Genomic DNA, 24676 nt, shown 5'->3' with positions numbered 1-24676 from the left:
AATAAGGCCCTTAATTATTATATTATTCATTGAAGTCGTCCGCCCCATGCTGAGCATAAAGGTCATTGACTATATAGCCAAAACTGACCTGCATGTTCAGCCCAAGGGCCCTAGTGAGAGATATCTTTTATTGGGTAGTGTGTATGAGGTTTTAGTTAAGGACAGAGATCTTACACTTGCTAAGCACCAATGCATGTTCAAGTGTATGTATTTTGCTTGCTCCAGAAAATAGTTAGAGTCTGTATATATTGTAGTAAGAAATCCTATGGTTCCGTTTCTTTTATTTTGAAACAATAGTTCCAAAAAATATGAAACCTATAATAAGGAAAAATGTGAGTTTACTGACAGCTTTACCTATATAGAGCATCATAGTAGGTGAAGATCCTACAGTTACCTTTAATCAGAACTGAAACCTAAAGACTTTACTATATGTAGACATTTTGACTGTCGAGCTTCTCATTGTTAACCTACAGTAGGAGCAAGTTTCATCTTTGCTCATTTGGTCATGGTTAGCCATGGCTAGCCATGGCTATTCTATTGTTCTCAGCTGCAATACAATACGTATTGCAGCTGAGAACAATAGAATAGCCATGGCTAGCCATGGCCAAAGGAGCAAAGATGAAACTTGCTCCTACTGTAATGCTTGTGTTGACTTTCCAACCCTGTTGACCTTAGTCATGTCGACCTATTTCATGTGTTGACCTAAGCTATGTGGACCTTCAGTGGTTGACCCAATGCATGTCGAACTAATATGGGTCGACCCAATGACCCATACCTGTCTGACCCTGCCAGTCATCTGCAACAGCGACAGGCCGAATCGTGGTTGGCACTGATGTCACAGACCCTCATTAAAAATGCTTATGCACACATACTGTATGTGTTTTTGTTTCACTCCCTGAGAACGTCAGGTGTCCACCCCCTAACACCAGCTTCCTGTCAGTCAACCTCCAGCGAAATTGTTTTTGTCGTCTATGTGCAATTTCTGTCACTATTCATACTCGTGCATGCAAGCTACGATCTGTACCCATGCGCAGTCATATGACAATCAATCGATCATGGGAATTCACTGATCAGTGATCAACTCTGAATCAGGTCCACAGATTCAAAGACTTAAGGTGCATACACACTGTACAATTTTTTTGACCAATTTGGTTGAAAGACATTTCCATTGAACCCAGTGTCCTGGACGAAAGATGTTGACAAAAGATATTGTCAACAAACAAAAGATGAATGATGATGCGCATACCCGCCAGTTGTTCATCAAGATTGTTCGTCAACTGTGCATGCAGCTCAATTTGAATATCTTTTAAAAAGAGCCTATAAACTGTAGCTAGATCTTTCTTCTTTCGTCTGTCGTCAATATTTTTCGTCAACATCTTTAGTCCAGGACACTGGGTTCAATGGAAATGTCTTTCAACCAAATTGGTCAAAAAAATTGTACAGTGTGTATTACTTGTACACAGATATGCACAGATGTACAAAAGGATAATGTTAGATCAAATCTGCACATCTCCTAGTGTATCCTAGTCATACTGTATTGTGACAATGATGAATTTATGGAAAAAAAAGTTGTGAAAAATGACATCTGACGTTAGTCTCACAGAACCTGGTGTGCTAAGAGGGGCTTATTGGCATGGCTACATAATGAAGTATGAGAAATATATGCACTAGCAGTGTTGCTTAACAATAAAGGGCTTGAAGATAACGGGTATCAAGATTATTGAGAGTACCAAACATGCAGGCGATAAGTACCATTACAGCTATCGGGTATAGTTTACTGTATGTTGATATTCAAATTACATACACTCATACCAATAATTGGTATAACTGACTGGATCACATTGTCAGTCTGTGGTTTCAATTTCTCTCCCTTCTTTCCCCACCCAATGCACACAGCACACTGTGCGGGTCAGCCTGGGGCCAGTAACAGTGCAGGGAGAGACATAGGTTCTTCTAAACTAGTCCCATGTGAGCTGTGCTACTACTTGGAGTGTTTGTAATATACTCTGAGCAGCAACTAGTGATCCAAGCGAATGGACCAACCAGTCTGCCCCCTGTGTCCAGGGCCGGATTTGTGCCTAGGCCCGTGAGGCACTGGCCTCAGGGCGGCACCACTTAAGGGCGGCAGGCAGGCTGACATTCTGTTAAATAGCAGCACGGCACAGCGGGTGGGCAGCGGCGAGTGACGAGCGCCGCAACCGCAGACATGAATTATCATGTGTAGGCGGCAGCGCCGCTCGTCACCCGCCACTGCCCACCCACTCTGCTCTGCACATTACATCACCGCTTAGTGGCTGGGTCCGACGGTCCCCCTGCGCGTTCGGAAATGGCTCAGGCTCACTGCTGCCGGCGCCCGCCCATTGGCTACTCTACACACACAGTCTATTGGCTGCTGTGTATCCAGCAGCTGAGCGGCACACAGATCCTTCCTGCGCTCAGGGGGGCACAAAAATGTTGTGCCTAGGGGCGGCCTGACCTCTAAATTCGCCCCTGCCTGTGTCGGTTTGTTATGATGGCATGAGAGACATCCAGAGTATGGATTAAGCACTGTGTGCATTTTTTCTCTGGTTCAGGACTGAATTATATCAACGGTTTTATTTATTTAGGTAATTTTGCTATTATTTTTATATCTTATTTTTACTTTCTGAGCATTTTATATTGTTTATTGATTTTATTTTTACTTTTTTATTTTTCATTTGTATTCTTATTCTTTCTTTGATTTGCATTCCTTATTCTTTTATACAATGTTATACATTTAAATATACATTATAGCCACATATTGTATGGTATATCACAAATACTGTATAATGGAAACAGCACAATGTCTTGGAAATTAAAGGCCAGAAAAAGGATAGTCATTTCTCCAGGACTATAACAAATGATCATTTCCTTGCACACTCTTTAGTTAAACTCTTAATTATAAATCATCAAAATTGTCTGGAAATTACTGTCATATTCTCAAACATATTATAATGATTGCCAATTCATTATTTAGCATTTTAGAAAATACTGTTACAGCACTTCTCTGTGTCATTATTGTAAATGCTTTTCAAGAGTTTTCATTGAATTCTTCAGGGTTAGCTACCTAGAAGTGTTTTAAGGCAATAACACCAAATTTAATCTGCAGGTTCAGGTTTATAGAATATGTTCTTTTTGATTTTGGATTATTATTTTTAGAGATGTGCAGACTCAGATTCCGGAGATCCGAACCCCCACGGACGTCATCATTCCGAACCCAGTTCCGAGCAGCGCTCGGAGATTCCCAGCCTGACTCGGGTCCGTCCGTGTGGTCAGAACGTCATCTCCCGGCACCGGATTTCGTGAGGCTTTAAAAGCAGCTGCTGCACCCACCATCTTCACTCCAGTCTAGTAGTGGGTTGGGAGCATAGGCGAATCTAGGGGGTGTTCCGGGGGTGCACAGGACCACCCATTAGCCCATTTTGTAGCTGAGGGATGGGGCTTTCCAATGAGTGTCTCTAGCCCCCTGGGAACCTTAGATACAACCAGGCAAAGCTGGAACATTTTCCCTATAGGATAACATGGGACCCGCTAATTCCGACCCCCACCCAGTTCAACGGCTGCCAGTTCCCCCTTCGGCATCACTGAAGCTCGAGGTTGATCTCAGTCGAACCCAAATCGCTGGGCCTTCAATCTGATACCAGGCTGGATACATATGGGTTAATTGGTTCCAGGGATATTGAGGTTAAACCGTTTTTTTCATTTCTTAAATGTAATTTCATGACTGTTTATGTTCTTTGAGGGCAGATTTCTCTGGAACCAAACAGCCCAGTTTCACAGGACCAAAATCATTCGAAGCCAACTCAAAAGTTCTTCAATATGATACTGGTCTCATGTAAATGGGTCAATTGGTTCCGAAGATATAGCTGGTTGGTTAAAGGGGGGTATCGAGAGGGGAGTGGTTGTCTCTCCCCCTCACACCAGAAAATGCAGGGACTAGGCTGGTGTATAAGGGGTCAGCCTGGGAATGTCCATGCGTGATCCTGGGACCATATTCCCGGGTAAATCCCTGCATTTTCTGTTGTGAAAGGGGTAATATTTCAAACAGCCATGACCTGCAGTGCTCTGAATACAGCCGGGCAGCCCCCTGCTCTCTGCCCAGCTGTCATTGACTGTCACCCCTGCAGCTTCCACTCCAATTCTTCTTCCCGCTTTCACCTCAGCCCCCCCCCCCCTTTAATCATGTGGTGCCGGCGCCCAGCGTGCTCCCCCGACGTCACGCACAACAACAGCGTGCACAATATTTCAAATGTCCACTCGGCTAGAGGGGACACCAGGAGGGGAGTGGGAGCGTGCTCTGCGCTGCGCTCTGCTCCTCTCCCCATAGAAGTAGCTGCACCGCTCTCCATCTCTCCCTGCAGCAGCAGCGAAGGCTCATATAAAAATTTACAGTAAGTGGCACTTTTGGGGGCATTGCTTAAGGGACGCATAAGTGGCGGTATGTGGGGGCATTACGCATAATGTGTGGCTTAATGTGTAAGGGGTATTACGGTGTGCAGCATCATGTGTAAGCGGCATTATGTGTGCTGCATCATGTGTAAGGGACATTATGTGTGCAGCATCTTGTGTAATAGGTACTATGGTGTGCGGCATCATGTGTAATGGGTACTATGGTGTGCGGCATCATGTGTAATGGGTACTATGGTGTGCGACATCATGTGTAATGGGTACTATGGTGCCATCAAGCAAGAACCCACTAGCAATGAGCACGTAGGTAAGCAGCACTTATGTGGCAAATATGTAATGGGCATTACGGTTTGTTATATAGTATGTAATGGGCATCATGATGTGTGGCACAATGTGTAATGGGCATTATGGTGTGTGGCCTTATGTGTAATTGGCATTACGGCGTGTGGCTTTATGTGTAATGGGTATTACGGAGTTTGCTAAAATGTGTAATGGGCATTGCTGTGTATGGTCTAAAGTGTAATACCACACCCCTTTTTGTGATGCCCATGAGGCCACGCCCCTTTTTGCCCCTGCTATTGTGTCTAGATCTGGGACCACCCATTACCATAATTCTAGATTCGCCTATGGTTGGGAGAGGGTGTGTTGGTGCTGCTGCTGGGGCTTAAACTTAAACTTGACCTTGACCTTGAACGCAATATTTTTTAATCGCTGGGGCTGTCTCTCAGTGCTGCTGTGTAGTCTAACTGTGTACTTGTAGTACTACTGTCTCCTCTGTGCGGTCTACCTCTGGTGTGCTGTGCTTTAATTAATTATTTTATTCGCTGGGGCTGTCTCCCTCAGTGCTGCTGTGTACTCTGTTCTCCTCTGCTTAGGAGAACAGTCTAACTGTGTCCTTGTAGTACTACTGTCTCCTCTGTGCTGGGGCCTACATCTGGTGCTGTGCTGTGCCTGTAATATTATATTATATATTAATAATTCATTAATTATATTATATATATAGTCCACTGGTGCTGCCTGCACTGAATCTGCCAGTATTATTTAGTTACTCAGTCCACTGTTGCCACTGGCAGTACTACTGCCTACCTAGTGTACCTACCTAGTACATACTAGGCTGCTATATCTAATTTAATTAAAAAATAATACTTGTGCTGTGTGGGACTGTAAAAAATAATTCCATGCTGCTGGTGCACTGACGTGTGCCACTGAGTGCCACTGCCAAGCAGTACCTAATATAAAATTAATTATTATAAATTCTGCTGGTGCACAATACTAGTATTGCTGACGTATCTACCTGTCTTGTGCCTAGTACTGTCTTATCTACCTGTCTGGTGCCTAGTACTGCCATATCTACCGTCTGGTCTGGGGCTCACTGCCTACTACTTCCTCATCTACCTGTCTGGTCTGGTGCCCACTGCTGACAGTCATTCGTATGAGGGACTTGTCTTTTCAATGCATACAACTGATTGCATTCCACTAATGAGAGTAATTGATTGCTGCACCAATCGCCCACTGCTCCTTGGCTGCACTGTGTAAACAGTGCACAATCAAGCCAGATAGGGGTCTTGTTGGATGTTAAACTGATCGAAACAGTTACACACTTGCAGACAAACTCTGTGCTGCACGAAATGCCCACTGCTCCTTGGCTGCACATGGTAAACAGTGCACGATCAAGCCAGATAGGGGTCTTTTTGGGGCCTAGTTTTTTAAACTGCCATCCTGTCTGCCGCTGCAGTGCCACTCTTACATGAGCCACGTGTTTGTGCCACACACTTGTGTGGCTTAGCATAGTTATCCAGCTACCTCGGTGCAACCTTTTGCCCTAAAAACAATATTGTGAAGTGTGAGGTGTTCAGAATAGACTGGAAATGAGTGGAAATTAATGTTATTGAGGTTAATATAGCGTAGGAGAAAAAAAAAACAAATTCTGCAATTTTAGCTGTTTTTATGCGTTTTTAACAAAAAAAATCTGAACCCAAAACCCAAAAAATCCAAACACAAAACACTTAGAAGGTGTTTTGCCAAAACCCATTAGAATCCAAAACCTCAAGGTAATCAGAACCCAAAACCCGAAAAGTGCCCGGTGCACATCCCTAATTATTTTGTGGTATATGAGTAAATAGCCAAACTGAGTTCTTTATTTTTGGAGAATATTTTTGCACCAAGACTTAGTTAGCAGAGATTACAGAGTGAATTTATTAAAGTAACCAGATTCTGTTTATCAGAATATGATTGGTTGCTATTGACAACATCACTTATTTTTTTTTATTAGAAGCTTTAGTACACTTATCCCTACCTCTTTTAATGAGACCCACAAAATACCCGTATATTTCACTATGGTAGTCTGCAATAACCATACCAGCCCTGTGACTATTACATTAAAGGCTGTGGCTTAAGTAACTTAATACTAAATGTGCTGGGTGTCGCGAAATCAAAACACCCTTTCAATGCCGCATTCAAATAAAAACGATGCGTCAATGGACGTAGATCACTGTAGTCATTAGTGAGGGCCGTTATACTATATGGAGCCTGTAATCCCTAGTGTGAAGGACATAATGTGGGACACGGGTGATTTGTAAATCATATCGTAGGGACACATAACAGGAATGTACAAAGAAACTTATAACAGACCTACAGAAAAAAACTCATTAAATACAAGAGAGACAAATTAGATGTTGTACAGAGTGATTATCAAGAAGGCAAAGTCTACCCTTGGGTGAACAATCCGGTTAATCCAAGCAAACCAAGGTTCAGGCAACGCAACCTCAGAACAAGACACCTTGACATGGATACATCCAGTGGGGGCTACACCTCTGTCAGTGAAGCAGAGGACACATGCACACGCAGACAACATGCAAGGAGGCCCCCTTAAGGGGTCAAGACCCACAGGAGACCCACAGGAGACATCATACCCAGAGAATCAATGCAAAAGAATCGCAAAAGCAAACTGCCGTAATTAATGCAGTTTTCATTTTATCCAAATGTGAACTGTCTTCTTGGGAAATGGCTGTGTTAAGTAAAGGTTTATCCTTCGTGCCCACGGGTACATTTGATTAATTTAAATGGAAAATTTACACATATTGGTTCTCCAGACAACTAAGATTGAAAGAATTCTTCAGCAAGCAACCTCCTACTGTACACAGAGAACCCTCTGATGTCCCGACCTGCATTAAAACCAAATCCACATTTAACTGATCTGGGGCTCACTGCCTACTACTGCCTCATCTACCTGTCTGGTCTGGTGCCCACTGCTGAGAGTCATTCGTATGAGGGACTTGTCTTTTCAATGCATACAACTGATTGCATTCCACTAATGAGAGTAATTGATTGCTGTACCAATCGCCCACTGCTCCTTGGCTGCACTGTGTAAACAGTGCACAATCAAGCCAGATAGGGGTCTTGTTGGATGTTAAACTGATCAAAACAGTTACACACTTGCAGACAAACTCTGTGCTGCACGAAATGCCCACTGCTCCTTGGCTGCACATGGTAAACAGTGCACGATCAAGCCAGATAGGGGTCTTTTTGGGGCCTAGTTTTTTAAACTGCCATCCTGTCTGCCGCTGCAGTGCCACTCTTACATGAGCCACGTGTTTGTGCCACACACTTGTGTGGCTTAGCATAGTTATCCAGCTACCTTGGTGCAACCTTTTGCCCTAAAAACAATATTGTGAAGTGTGAGGTGTTCAGAATAGACTGGAAATGAGTGGAAATTAATGTTATTGAGGTTAATATAGCGTAGGAGAAGAAAAAAAAACAAATTCTGTGATTTTAGCAGTTTTTATGCGTTTTTAACAAAAAAAAATCAGAACCCAAAACCCAAAAAATCCAAACACAAAACACTTAGGAGGTGTTTTGCCAAAACCCATTAGAACCCAAAACCTCAAGGTAATCAGAACCCAAAACCCAAAAAGTGCCCGGTGCACATCCCTAATTATTTTGTGGTATATGAGTAAATAGCCAAACTGAGTTCTTTATTTTTGGACAATATTTTTGAACCAAGACTTAGTTAGCAGAGATTACAGAGTGAATTTATTAAAGTACCCAGATTCTGTTTATCAGAATATGATTGGTTGCTATTGACAACATCACTTATTTTTATTATTAGAAGCTTTAGTACACTTATCCCTACCTCTTTTAATGAGACCCACAAAACACCCGTATATTTCACTATGGTAGTCTGCAATAACCATACCAGCCCTGTGACTATTACATTAAAGGCTGTGGCTTAAGTAACTTAATACTGGGTGTTGCGAAATCAAAACACCCTTTCAATGCCGCATTCAAATAAAAACGATGCGTCAATGGACGTAGATCACTGTAGTCATTAGTGAGGGCCGTTATACTATATGGAGCCTGTAATCCCTAGTGTGAAGGACATAATGTGGAACACGGGTGATTTGTAAATCATATCGTAGGGACACATAACAGGAATGTACAAAGAAACTTATAACAGACCTACAGAAAAAAACTCATTAAATACAAGAGAGACAAATTAGATGTTGTACAGAGGGATTATCAAGAAGGCAAAGTCTACCCTTGGGTGAACAATCCGGTTAATCCAAGAAAACCAAGGTTCAGGCAACGCAACCGCAGAACAAGACACCTTGACATGGATACATCCAGTGGTGGCTACACCTCTGTCAGTGAAGCAGAGGACACATGCACACGCAGACAACATGCAAGGAGGCCCCCTTAAGGGGTCAAGACCCACAGGAGACCCACAGGAGACATCATACCAAGAGAATCAATGCAAAAGTATCGCAAAAGCAAACTGCCATAATTAATGCAGTTTTCATTTTATCCAAATGTGAACTGTCTTTTTGGGAAATGGCTGTGTTAAGTAAAGGTTTATCCTTCGTTCCCACGGGTACATTTGATTAATTTAAATGGAAAATTTACACATATCGGTTCTCCAGACAACTAAGATTGAAAGAATTCTTTAGCAAGCAACCTCCTACTGTACACAGAGAACCCTCTGATGTCCCGACCTGCATTAAAACCAAATCCACATTTAACTCACCCTCCAACAATTACTCCATCAAGGCCTTCTCCAGAACACTTGAACACAACATGAACTTTAAAAATGCAGGCACTAACGAAAAACGGAACAATCTCAATTCAGAGGAAAGAATGGCGTTGAAATCATTAAAATTGTAAGATGACTTAGTTATCAGGTCGGCAGACAAAGGAGGAGGGATTGTGGTTTTGGGCCTTGAATACTTTAAACTTGACATATACAGACAATTAGAGGAGGTCAAAGTCTATCAACAATTAACGCAAGATCCGACACCAAGATTAAAAAAAAACTAGTCTCACTGCTCTCTGTAGGTGTCTCACAAGGATGGATCTCAAAGGATTTGTCCAGTAGCTTCACCACAAAGTTCCCCAAGGCACAAGTTCTTTACACTATTCCAAAGCTGCATAAGAATACGACCAATCCCCAGGCAGACCCATCATTGCTGCAAGAGACTCTTTATACTATAAAGTACAGTAGCACAGTTTCTGGACTTCCACCTTCAACCCAGTGTACAAATGCAGCAGACATACCTTAAGGAAACCACCACAAAATTTCAAAGCCTCACTGACCATCCTGGAGATTGCATTCTAGGCACGCTGGATGTAGTCTCCTTATACACAAACATCCCACATGATAAAGGACTAACGGCCACTAGTAAGCTACTTTCCAACTCTACCAGTTACAAAGGCCCACCGATCCAGTTCTTTCGGAGATTGCTCACACTCACTCTAAAACTGAACTATTTTATTTTCGATTCCAAGTGGTACCTGCAACGCATGGGCTGTATCATGGGTTCTTGTGTGGCACCGGCCTTTGCCAATGCTTTCATGTTCAGATTTGATATTTAGGACCCTACCAGACTTTACTAATAACATTATGCTCTTTACGAGATACATTAATGATCTGTTCCTCATATGGAGAATGAACTTGAAAAACATATTTCGATCATCAACACCATGAACAGCACAATCAAAATTACTGCAGACATCAGTAACACGAATGTGCACTTTCTGGATGTAGATGTTTCCTTGACAGATGGTAGAATATCCACCAAAACCTACAGAAAACTGACTAACAGGAACACGGCGTGAGTGAAATTAACTATCTTGATATCACCATCAAAGTACAAACAGGTCAAATTTCCACCAGCCTTTTAACAAAGTCCACAGATAGAAACACCCTCCTTAGGTACAATAGTTTTCACCCCACTCCAACACTCCCATGTTCACAATTCTTACAGGTGTGCAGAGTCACCAGCAACTCTAGTGAGACACAAAAACAGTTAGACCTGATGACGGACAAATTTCGACAACATGGTTATTCCCCCACTCTGTTATGGAAGGCCAGGGCCAGAGCCATGTCCAAAACCAGAGAAGAAATACTGTTTAAGGAAACCAGAAAAGAAAAGCCAGTTACGCTCCCTTGGGTCAATCGCTATGACAATAATAGCCGTAATACTAATAAAAAAGCAAGACAATTATGGCCCATTGTAACATCTGACCCAGAATTAAAAGCTCTGCATAATAAAAAGAATTATGCCCAGTTATACTCGTGGTAAGAGCATTAAGGATCTGGTAGTAAAAACGGATATTTCCACATTTAAGCAGGTATCAGAACAACATTTCTTAAGGCGTAGAAACGGATGTTTCTGCTGCCTGGGATGCACCACATGCAATTATTTAGTTACAGGAGACAACATAGTCCATCCGCATACAGGCAAAATACTTAGTATAAAATGGGCCTTGACCTGTAGCACAAAATCTTTGGTATATGTTATCATCTGCCCGTGCAGCCTATATTATGTAGGCAAGACAAAGTGCCAATTTAAAACCCGTATGGCACAGCATCGCATGGCCATTAGAGCGGCACTGGCATCAGGTGCAGGGGATCAGCTGGTGGCCCGGCATTTTGCCAAGTTTAGACATAAGATGGCCACCTTAAAATACAAAATCATTGACCATGTACCTGAATCGATAAGAGGTGGCAACAGGGCAAAAAAGTTGTTACAATTAGATTCACGGTGGATACACCGGTTAGACACCCTGCACCCAAGAGGTTTAAATGAATCCCTTGGTCTTGGAGGTTTAAGCAGTTCAGTTTAGGAAAAATTGTCCTAATGTTTTATTATATGTATTTGTACTTGCTGTCGTGGTGTATAAATGTTTTAAAATTGTTTAATTTTTTACATATTATATTACACATTTAGTATGGAGCGATTAACACTTCTCATCTTGTATGCACTAATCCACTTTATGTATTTAGTATTTGTTGACTGTAGAATGTATTTTGATTTTGTGCTCTCGTTGATGCTGCCATGGAGATGTCTGATAATAGCGCAACGCAGCCGCCTCCAGCATGTCACTTCTGCCGGAAATCTGCAAGACGGGCGCTGGACGGAGATGAAGGCGGGCAGCGCAGACGGGACGGCGGTGCACCCGGCATGGATTTGTAAGTGTCCCTATTTATTCTTGGTTTTTACACATTGCCAGTGATCTGATGAAGGGGACTAGATCCCCAAAACGTTATCATTAAATGCACTTGCTTCACAATTATACACTGTGATGTGCAGTCTGTGAATGCTGCCCCATCAGTCCGCTATATATATATATACTTAGAAACAGTGGTTGCGGCCAATGTTTCAGGGAATAACCCCTTTTATCAAGACCTGTTGTCACAATGAAAATACATACATTTATAACATATACAAGACTTACAGTTGTGTGCACCCGACACCAACCACGCTCTCCGTCCGTGACGTCATAGGGCTGCGACCATCCTGACTGCCGGACAACCCCCAGGGGCGCGGCTAACACCCGATGCCTCCGCTGCCATGGTAACCGGATAATGTGTACAGCAAATACAACGCTGATCTGCTGGCTCTGTCCATAAGGCTGTCATAGTCACACTGATGGCCGGACTCCTTCTGGGGGCACAAAATTATTGACTGGGTGCCCCCTGACAAAAGGGGATGAGACAGGGGTCGCATCCTACTCCAAAGAGAAGCCTTTTGGATTTTTACCATGCAAACAGTCCATCCCAAGGGACTTAATGAGATGTTGTCCTATACCTCATTTCTCTAATAGATTCTGCATATACCATTATGACGAGCTCCAGTGCTCCTTGATATACCACTGCTTATATTATGAGCTCAGGGCTTTTTGACATTCCACTGCTAGTACTCATGTGTTCAGTGTTTTCTGTTTTAGAGCTTTCATACCGTATAAGTAGCTTGTGCATGCATTGTTGTCCTCTCTTCCCCCCCCCTCATACAGTTCAGCAATTCCCGTTTATTACCAACAGTATCACTTATGTTCCTTTTTCACATTCACAGATGCCTTTGCCATATGTATACTTATGTGCCCCCAGAAGGAGTCCGGCCGTCAGTGTGACTATGACAGCCTTATGGACAGAGCCCAGTGGGTCAGCGTTGTATTTGCTGTACACATTATCCGGTTACCATGGCAGCGGAGGCATCGGGTGTTAGCCGTGCCCCCGGGGGTTGTCCGGCAGTCAGGATGGTCGCAGCCCTATGACGTCACCGGACCCCGGACGGAGAGCGTGGTTGGGGTCGGGTGCACACAACTGTAAGTCTTGTATATGTTATAAATCTATGTATTTTCATTGTGACAACAGGTCTTGATAAAAGGGGTTATTCCCTGAAACGTTGGCCGCAACCACTGTTTCTTATGTACGGCGCTGCGGACACTTTGCGGCGCCTTATAAATAAACGTACTACTACTACTACTTAGTCTTTATTGATTGCATGCGTCCAAGTGACATCCATTCTGTGCTTTATATATATATATATATATATTTATATATATATACAGTATATACTTGCAATAGACCGGCAACTCCACACTAACTTGCACTGGGATACTGTGCTGGGTGCTCTCACTGAACTTTGGATACAATAGCAGGGGAGGCTTAAGACTGATGAAAAAGCCAATAAAGTAGCATTGAAATGTTGCTATTATTACCGTTGTTGCTGTGTAATTTCTTCTGCTGAGAGTGCTGCGCCTCCCATGCTATTGTATGTATGTGTATATATATATACATATATATAAATATATGACAACCAAACAATATCACTAACAATTTGCGATAGACTACAGGCGGTCGCCAATAACACTAGACCCCCTACTAGAGGGAAACTATACAATCCAATACACAACCCAATAGTGTTATTTAGGCGCCCTTCAGTGATTAGACAATATAATATGTTATGTCTTTCCAATCAATGTAAAAAAAATATTATTATCCAAGACTTCTCATTAAGTATAAAACATTTATTTATAAAACACATAAAATGCATGTGCTCTTGGAAAAGGAGTCTTCTCTTTGAATCAGGATCATAAGGGTACTTGGTATGATCCTGATTCAAAGAGAATACTCCTTTTCCAAGAGCACTTGCATTTTATGTGTTTTATAAATAAATGTTTTATACTTAATGAGAAGTCTTGGATAATAATATTTTTTTTTACATTGATTGGAAAGACATAACATATTATATTGTCTAATCACTGAAGGGCGCCTAAATAACACTATTGGGATATATATATATATATATATATATATATATATATATATATATATATATATATATATATATAAAAGAGCGAGGATACCGGCACTCTCCAAAAGAATAAGATACTGCTCCCGTTGCCGTCCGTCAAATTAGAGGTAAAGGAACCTCAATGCAGCTTGCCAGGGACGGTGGAACTCGGGATAAATAACCACACGAAGACCAGTCTGTTGTAGTCAACGTTTCAATAGGAAACACCTATTTTCATCAGGACATAAAACATACAATAAAACACTCACCCTTTTATGTGCTCACCGCCCTTCACCACCCGGCGTGTGCGACGTGCGGGCGTCCTCCCGCTACGGCGCTCACACATGACGTCACCCCGTGTACCGTCACCAATACAATAAACATCAGCATATGCAGCGGCTGTCAGAAATGACAATAGTTATAAATATACTTTGCACTGTACAGAAAAGCAGAATGATACATAAAGATAAAAATATTATTATAAAAAGCAATTAAGACCAAGAGTCTCATTCAACCCTTTTGGGCTCAAACTGTCCAAGGTAAAGATCCACTTTGCCTCCCTTTGGAGAAGCAATTTGGATCTATTACCACCCCTATTTAACGGTGGAATGTGATCTATGATTTTATGTTTTAAAGCCGTAGGTGAATGCCCCATAATGGCATAATGGCGTGCCACGGGCTGTTCGCTAGTACCTTTAAGTACTGCTGCCCTAATGGCTTGTCTGTGTTGCGCCATTCTGACCTTAAACTGACAATCAGTTTTCCCTTCGTAAAATTTATCGCAAGGGCAAACCAAAACATAGATAACAAACTGAGTAGAACATGTCAAACGGTAATTGATTTTAAAAGACTGGTTTTTAAAGGGATGTTTAATGGTGTCACCCACCCACATGTAGCCACATGTGGTGCAACCAACATCCCTTTAAAAACCAGTCTTTTAAAATCAATTACCGTTTGACATGTTATATATATATACAGTATATACTTGCAATAGACCGGCAACTCCACACTAACTTGCACTGGGATACTGTGCTGGGTGCTCTCACTGAACTTTGGATACAATAGCAGGGGAGGCTTAAGACTGATGAAAAAGCCAATAAAGTAGCATTGAAACGTTGCTATTATTACCGTTGTTGCTGTGTAATTTCTTCTGCTGAGAGTGCTGCGCCTCCCATGCTATTGTATGTATGTGTATATATATATACATATATATATATATATATGACAACCAAACAATATCACTAACAATTTGCGATAGACTACAGGCGGTCGCCAATAACACTAGACCCCCTACTAGAGGGAAACTATACAATCCAATACACAACCCAATAGTGTTATTTAGGCGCCCTTCAGTGATTAGACAATATAATATGTTATGTCTTTCCAATCAATGTAAAAAAAATATTATTATCCAAGACTTCTCATTAAGTATAAAACATTTATTTATAAAACACATAAAATGCATGTGCTCTTGGAAAAGGAGTCTTCTCTTTGAATCAGGATCATAAGGGTACTTGGTATGATCCTGATTCAAAGAGAATACTCCTTTTCCAAGAGCACTTGCATTTTATGTGTTTTATAAATAAATGTTTTATACTTAATGAGAAGTCTTGGATAATAATATTTTTTTTTACATTGATTGGAAAGACATAACATATTATATTGTCTAATCACTGAAGGGCGCCTAAATAACACTATTGGGATATATATATATATATATATATATATATATATATATATATATATATATATATATATATATATATATATATATATATATATATAAAAGAGCGAGGATACCGGCACTCTCCAAAAGAATAAGATACTGCTCCCGTTGCCGTCCGTCAAATTAGAGGTAAAGGAACCTCAATGCAGCTTGCCAGGGACGGTGGAACTCGGGATAAATAACCACACGAAGACCAGTCTGTTGTAGTCAACGTTTCAATAGGAAACACCTATTTTCATCAGGACATAAAACATACAATAAAACACTCACCCTTTTATGTGCTCACCGCCCTTCACCACCCGGCGTGTGCGACGTGCGGGCGTCCTCCCGCTACGGCGCTCACACATGACGTCACCCCGTGTACCGTCACCAATACAATAAACATCAGCATATGCAGCGGCTGTCAGAAATGACAATAGTTATAAATATACTTTGCACTGTACAGAAAAGCAGAATGATACATAAAGATAAAAATATTATTATAAAAAGCAATTAAGACCAAGAGTCTCATTCAACCCTTTTGGGCTCAAACTGTCCAAGGTAAAGATCCACTTTGCCTCCCTTTGGAGAAGCAATTTGGATCTATTACCACCCCTATTTAACGGTGGAATGTGATCTATGATTTTATGTTTTAAAGCCGTAGGTGAATGCCCCATAATGGCATAATGGCGTGCCACGGGCTGTTCGCTAGTACCTTTAAGTACTGCTGCCCTAATGGCTTGTCTGTGTTGCGCCATTCTGACCTTAAACTGACAATCAGTTTTCCCTTCGTAAAATTTATCGCAAGGGCAAACCAAAACATAGATAACAAACTGAGTAGAACATGTCAAACGGTAATTGATTTTAAAAGACTGGTTTTTAAAGGGATGTTTAATGGTGTCACCCACCCACATGTAGCCACATGTGGTGCAACCTGTACATTTAACACATCCTAATCTGGGGTACCCAGAAAGGTTTTAGCTGTTTCTTTTTCAAAGTTGGTAACATCACTGTGTACCAGGTAATCCTTCAAATTGCGGCCTCTAGAATAGCTGGTAACCAACTTCTTGTTAGCTAAACCCGGCAACTCCTTGTCAGAAGTGACAATTGGCCAATACGATTTGACGGCCGACCTTGCTACATCACTAGCCGTGTTGTAGCGGTTTGGCCAAAAAATATGATTATTACTTTGTTTCTTGGACTTGCATTTAAGGGTTTTGTAACGAGGTATTGATAATACCTTATCTTTAGTAGCCAGCAAGGATCTATAGTCATAGCCTCTCTCCATAAATTTAGACATCATTTTATCTAATTGTATCACAAGGTCAATCATTTTATCTAATTGTATCACAAGGTCAATTACAGATCCTCCTTACCCGCAGCATCTGTGAGTAGGGCAACCCTTTGATAACTGTGGGTGTATAGAAACTGGACGGTGAGAGGAGCATATTTCTATCTGTGGTTTTAACAAATAGCGATGTTTTAAGAGCTCCTTTGATAAGAGAAATGCGGACGTCAAGAAAGTCAATCTGTGTGTCGGAGATGGTACAAGTCAATTTGATGGGACTATTACTTAAATTTTGACGTTCTATGATTGCGGTGAGGGCATCAGCTGACCCCCTCCATAACAAAATCATATCGTCAATATACCGGGCATAATAAATAATATTTTCAAAGATGGCGGGATCAACAAAAAAAATGTCATGCTCAACTGCCATCATAAAAGCATTAGCGTACGATGGAGCCACTGAAGACCCCATCGCACACCCAGAGACCTGTAAATAAAACTTCCCATCATAAAAAAAATAATTTTTAGTTAATACCATTTCCAACAAATCACAGAAAAACCTGACGTCGGGCCCTTGGTACTGTGGACTATTGGAGATAAGCATACGAGTAGCAGAAATGCCTTGAGCATGTGGGATGCTTGTGTATAATGCATTTACATCGTTGCTGCATAATAAACATTCAGATGGTATATCAGTTAATTTATCCAAGGCTAACAACAATGAGGTAGTATCCTTTAAGGTGTATTTGGAACTTTGTACTACGGGCTGCAAATAAACATCCAAATATGCAGATACCGTTTGAAAGATATACCCCCTGGCAGAAATTATCGGTCTGCCAGGGGGATTATGAAAACATTTGTGTATCTTTGGCAATGTGTACAATAGTGTCTTTTTGGGGAAATCACATGTCAGTAACTTCTTAATTTTACTGTTAATAATGCCACTATCAACTGCTGCACTAATATACATATATATATCTAATTCACGTTTGAATGCATTAGTTGGATCTGCTGCTAATAATTGGTAAGTAGACATGTCGACCAGTTGACGCTGGATTTCATTTTTGTAATCAAGCAAATTTTGAATAACAATCGCGCTGCCTTTGTCGGCAGCGCGTATTACTATATCACGCCTAGCACTCAGGGCAGTTAATGCATCAAATTGTGTTTTATTAAGGTTACGGTGTACAGTTGTTTTATCGTGGTCCACACTGCCAATTGAGGAGTCCATAAGTCTGACAAAAGATTTGATGGAAGCATTTGTAGATGGTGGATCAAAGGACGACTTTGGTGCCAATTTAAACAATTCCGATGGTAATGCCTCATCAGTTTGCATAGAGGTTTTGGAGCCAAAAAACTGTTGTAACTTAAGTTGTCTGTTTAATTTAAATGTTTCTGTCTTCCATACAAAAGGATCATAACGTGTGGTTGGTACGAAACTAAGCCCTTTTTCCAGGACTTGGTATTCCACAGTCAACAGGGGAGTAAGCGACAGGTTGAACACTACTTTTTCTGTGTCGGCGTTTCCACTGACCCCCTCTGCGGCGACATCTTCTCTTCCTGCCCGCTGTGCGCGGGTCTTCACCGCTAAAGGGATGAAGCGGTTCCTCTGTGATCGTTTATTACATTAATCGGTATCACTTGCAGAGTTGCCTGTATCATTAGACGAATCTGTATATTTAACACGGGGGGTGGGAGTGAAAAGATTCACTCAGTAGCGCTGGCTGGTACACTGGGGGATCTAAGATGACATCCAATATTTAATTTAGAATTTTGAGTATGGCTGCTGCCACCTTATCAGAGAGATTGTGTTTTCTCTGTGCAGCAAGACAAAACGAAGTGTGTGGAGACTGTGATTCCCCACTAGATGGCGCTGCCACACTCAACAATTTCCACAATAAACTTTCAATAGAGAATTGCTTTTTATATATTTTTTTGTTTAATAAAAAACCATGGTATACATTTTTAAGATGAATAGTGCGCACTTTTACATATATAAAATTACACTCAAATAGGACATACTAGACATACAACATATAACATATAAGGCTGTTTAGACGCGGGCTGGCTATGAGGCTCACAACTGCATGTGAATACTTATGAGACAATAGGCTTTTAAGCAAATATTTACCAGTCCACATGGATTGTCCCTCTGGGTGTGCTGGAGATCGATATGGAAACCAGGTCCTATATCAGAGCCAGAGGTAGCTTTGGATCTCCACAGTGGGTGTCCACTCCGTTTATTGAAAGGAGTATGGCTCCAGGCGCTGTTTGTGATCAGTGTCCCAATCCCAAGTGGGATATTTGTAATCAAAAACGATCGTGGTGGCTGGTAATGGTATGGCTCGAGCAAGCTCCAGAACGCGTTTCTCCGCCTTCAGTATAATTGGCGGCTTCCTCAGCTTGATCTATCTGGTCTCATAAGTATTCACATGCAGTTGTGAGCCTCATAGCCAGCCCGTGTCTAAACAGCCTTATATGTTATATGTTGTATGTCTAGTATGTCCTATTTGAGTGTAATTTTATATATGTAAAAGTGTGCACTATTCATCTTAAAAATTGTATACCATGGTTTTTTACTAAACAAAAAAATATATAAAAAGCAATTCTCTATTGAAAGTTTATTGTGGAAATTGTTGAGTGTGGCAGCGCCATCTAGTGGGAAATCACAGTCTCCACACACTTCGTTTTGTATATTGTCTGAAGCGGCGCCTGTTCTTAAAGCGCCCGCTATTTTATGGATTGCCAGTGAGCCAACTATAGACATTGTGTGCCTCATAATCGGTTTTTACCTTTAGGAATTTCTCCTTTTTGTATTTGAGAATGTCCCGCTTGTAGTTCTCAACTTGTAATTGGATTTTATCCATCCATTTCTCAGAATTATCATCAACCAGGGTCTGTTTATGTTGGGTTTCGAATGTAGCAATTTTATCCTTAGTGATTTTTAACTCTCTCGTGGACTCTTCTATCACGAGAAGTAATAAGTCCAAAGAGCACTTATTAAGGATGGTGCACCACTTCTTACAGAATACCGATGGTCGGTATATTGCTCACTCTAAACCCCCTGGGGATCATTTTTTCTGTAAAATATTCTGAGAGAATCTTAAAAGTCAGTTTAAGGTCAGAATGGCGCAACACAGACAAGCCATTAGGGCAGCAGTACTTAAAGGTACTAGCGAACAGCCCGTGGCACGCCATTATGCCATTATGGGGCATTCTCCTACGGCTTTAAAACATAAAATCATAGATCACATTCCACCGTTAAATAGGGGTGGTAATAGATCCAATTTGCTTCTCCAAAGGGAGGCAAAGTGGATCTTTACCTTGGACAGTTTGAGCCCAAAAGGGTTGAATGAGACTCTTGGTCTTAATTGCTTTTTATAATAATATTTGTATCTTTATGTGTCATTCTGCCTTTCTGTACAGTGCAATGTTGGATACTTTGTATATGTATATTTATAACTATTGTCATTTCTGACAGCCGCTGCATACGCCGATGTTTATTGTATTGGTGACAGTACACGGGGTGACGTCATGTGTGAGCGCCGTAGCGGGAGGACGCCCGCACGTCGCACACGCCGGGTGGTGAAGGGCGGTGAGCACATAAAAGGGTGAGTGTTTCATTGTATGTTTTATGTCCTGATGAAAATAGGTGTTTCCTATTGAAACGTTGACTACAACAGACTGGTCTTCGTGTGGTTATTTATCCCGAGTTCCACCGTCCCTGGCAAGCTGCATTGAGGTTCCTTTACCTCTAATTTGACGGACGGCAACGGGAGCAGTATCTTATTCTTTTGGAGAGTGCCGGTATCCTCGCTCTTTTGGATTTACAAGTCGCCTATACAGGTGTATTTTATTCATACAAGGCACCCTGGACTTTTGAATCTATTTATTGCTAAGCAATCTTCATCGCCACAAGCAACGTGGTTAAGGTAACAGATTTTACCTACATCTATTATCAGCATATTGTATGCATTAAGTGACTGTCAGTGTCTCTCCGTTATTATTACATTCCGGATTGAGATTTATTATGGATACACCTTTTAAAAGAGTTGTCCTGGAAACAGGCAGTGTCCACTCTTACTCTGAAACAGAAGCTGATAATATCATCTGTAAGGACAAAGTATTTTCTTCTGCTGTCAATTCTTCTGTGATTGATCTCTTCCATGAATTGATGCTGTTAAAACGCCATGAAGTAGACTTTTATTACCATGCTGCTACACTACAGAAAAAATGATCCCCAGGGGGTTTAGAGTGAGCAATATACCGACCATCGGTCGACACAGCGTACCCTTCTGTAAGAAGTGGTGCGCCATCCTTAATAAGTGCTCTTTGGACTTATTACTTCTCGTGATAGAAGAGTCCATGAGAGAGTTAAAAATCACTTAGGATAAAATTGCTACATTCGAAACCCAACATAAACAGACCCTGGTTGATGATAATTCTGAGAAATGGATGGATAAAATCCAATTACAAGTTGAGAACTACAAGCGGGACATTCTCAAATACAAAAAGGAGAAATTCCTAAAGGTAAAAAACAATTATGAGAAACACAATGTCTATAGTTGGCTCACTGGCAATCCACAAAATAGCGGGCGCTTTAAGAACAGGCGCCGCTTCAGACGTGTTCAATATACAGATTTGTCTAATGATACAGGCAACTCTGCAAGTGATACCGATCAATGTAATAAACGATCACAGAGGAACCGCTTCATCCCTTTAGCGGTGAAGACCCGCGCACAGCGGGCAGGAAGAGAAGATGTTGCCGCAGAGGGGGTCAGTGGAAACGCCTCAAAGGGAAAGAAACCGCCGACACAGAAAAAGTAGTGTTCAACCTGTCGTCTACTCCCCTGTCGACTGTGGAATACCAAGTCCTGGAAAAAGGGCTTAGTTTCGTACCAACCACACGTTATGATCCTTTTGTATGGAAGACAGAAACATTTAAATTAAACAGACAACTTAAGTTACAAGAGTTTTTTGGCTCCAAAACCTCTATGCAAACTGATGAGGCATTACCATCGGAATTGTTTAAATTGGCACCAAAGTCGTCCTATGATCCACCATCTACAAATGCTTCCATCAAATCTTTTGTCAGACTTATGGACTCTTCAATTGGCAGTGTGGACCACGATAAAACAACTGTACACCGTAACCTTAATGAAACAAAATTTGATGCATTAACTGCCCTGAGTGCTAGGCGTGATATAGTAATACGCGCTGCCGACAAAGGCGGCGCGATTGTTATTCAAAATTTGCTTGATTACAAAAATGAAATCCAGCGTCAACTGGTCGACACATCTACTTACCAATTATTAGCAGCAGATCGAACTAATGCATTCAAACGTGAATTAGATAGGTATATTAATGCAGCAGTTGATAGTGGCATTATTAACAGTAAAATTAAGAAGTTACTGACATGTGATTTCCCTAAAAAGCCACTATTGTACACATTGCCAAAGATACACAAATGTTTTGATAATCCCCCTGGCAGACTGATAATTTCTGCCAGTGGGTCTATCTTTCAAACGGTATCTTCATATTTGGATGTTTATTTGCAGCCCGTAGTACAAAGTTCCAAATACATCTTAAAGGATACTACCTCATTGTTGTTAGCCTTGGATAAATTAACTGATATACCATCTGAATGTTTATTATGCAGCATCGATGTAAATGCATTATACACAAGCATCCCACATGCTCAAGGCATTTCTGCTACTCGTATGCTTATGTCCAATAGTCCATAGTACCAAGGGCCTGACGTCAGGTTTTTCTGTGATTTGTTGGAAATGGTATTAACTAAAAAAAAAATTTTTTATGATGGGAAGTTTTATTTACAGGTCTACGTGTGTGCGATGGGGTCTTCAGTGGCCCCATCGTATGCTAATGCTTTTATGATGGCAGTTGAGCATGAAATTATTTTTGTTGATCAGGCCATCTTTGAAAATATTATTTATTATGCCCGGTATATTGACGATATGATTTTATTATGGAGGGGGTCAGCTGATGCCCTAACCGCAATCATAGAACGTCGAAATTTAAGTAATAGTCCCATCAAATTGACTTGTACCATCTCCGACACACAGATTGACTTTCTTGACGTCCGCATTTCTCTTATCAAAGGAGCTCTTAAAACATCGCTATTTGTTAAAACCACAGATAGAAATATGCTCCTCTCACCGTCCTGTTTCCATCCACCCGCAGTTATCAAAGGGTTGCCCTACTCACAGATGCTGCGGGTAAGGAGGATCTGTAACGATGAAATTGACCTTGTGATACAATTAGATAAAATGATGTCTAAATTTATGGAGAGGCGCTATGACTATAGATCCTTGCTGGCTACTAAAGATAAGGTATTATCAATACCTCGTTACAAAACCCTTAAATGCAAATCCAAGAAACAAAGTAATAATCGTATTTTTTGGCCAAACCGCTACAACACGGCTAGTGATGTAGCAAGGTCGGCCGTCAAATCGTATTGGCCAATTGTCACTTCTGACAAGGAGTTGCTGGGTTTAGCTAACAAGAAATTGGTTACCAGCTATTCTAGAGGCCGCAATTTGAAGGATTACCTGGTACACAGTGATGTTACCAACTTTGAAAAAGAAACAGCTAAAACCTTTCTGGGTTTCTTGAATTTGAACATTCTTTACTCTCAGGGGTGCACCTCCACAAGAGTTACTTTACCTTTTATTTTTCATATTGAGGATACTAGACTGTATACCTATATTTAAAGCTTATCATCCTTTATCCAAGTGGTTAAACTTGTGCGAGGGTTTCCATCCATCCCCATTCCCTATCTAAACACAGTGATGTTACCAACTTTGAAAAAGAAACAGCTAAAACCTTTCTGGGTACCCCCAGATTAGGATGTGTTAAATGTACAGGTTGCACCACATGTGGCTACATGTGGGTGGGTGACACCATTAAACATCCCTTTAAAAACCAATCTTTTAAAATCAATTACCGTTTGACATGTTCTACTCAGTTTGTTATCTATGTTTTGGTTTGCCCTTGCGATAAATTTTTTGTAGGGAAAACTGATTGTCAGTTTAAGGTCAGAATGGCGCAACACAGACAAGCCATTAGGGCAGCAGTACTTAAAGGTACTAGCGAACAGCCCGTGGCACGCCATTATGCCATTATGGGGCATTCACCTACGGCTTTAAAACATCAAATCATAGATCACATTCCACCATTAAATAGGGGTGGTAATAGATCCAAATTGCTTCTCCAAAGGGAGGCAAAGTGGATCTTTACCTTGGACAGTTTGAGCCCAAAAGGGTTGAATGAGACTCTTGGTCTTAATTGCTTTTTATAATAATATTTTTATCTTTATGTATCATTCTGCTTTTCTGTACAGTGCAATGTTGGATACTTTGTATATGTATATTTATAACTATTGTCATTTCTGACAGCCGCTGCATACGCTGATGTTTATTGTATTGGTGACAGTACACGGGGTGACGTCATGTGTGAGCGCCGTAGCGGGAGGACGCCCACACGTTGCACACGCCGGGTGGTGAAGGGCGGTGAGCACATAAAACGGTGAGTGTTTTATTGTATGTTTTATGTCCTGATGAAAATAGGTGTTTCCTATTGAAACGTTGACTACAACAGACTGGTCTTCGTGTGGTTATTTATCCCGAGTGCCACCGTCCCTGGCAAGCTATATATATATATATA

The sequence above is a fragment of the Crinia signifera genome, chromosome 1 (genome assembly GCF_055691185.1).
Source record: "Crinia signifera chromosome 1, ASM5569118v1, whole genome shotgun sequence".
Lineage (NCBI taxonomy): Eukaryota > Metazoa > Chordata > Amphibia > Anura > Myobatrachidae > Crinia > Crinia signifera.
The sequence above is the reverse complement of the archived record's forward strand: the minus strand, read 5'-3'. Positions refer to the sequence as shown.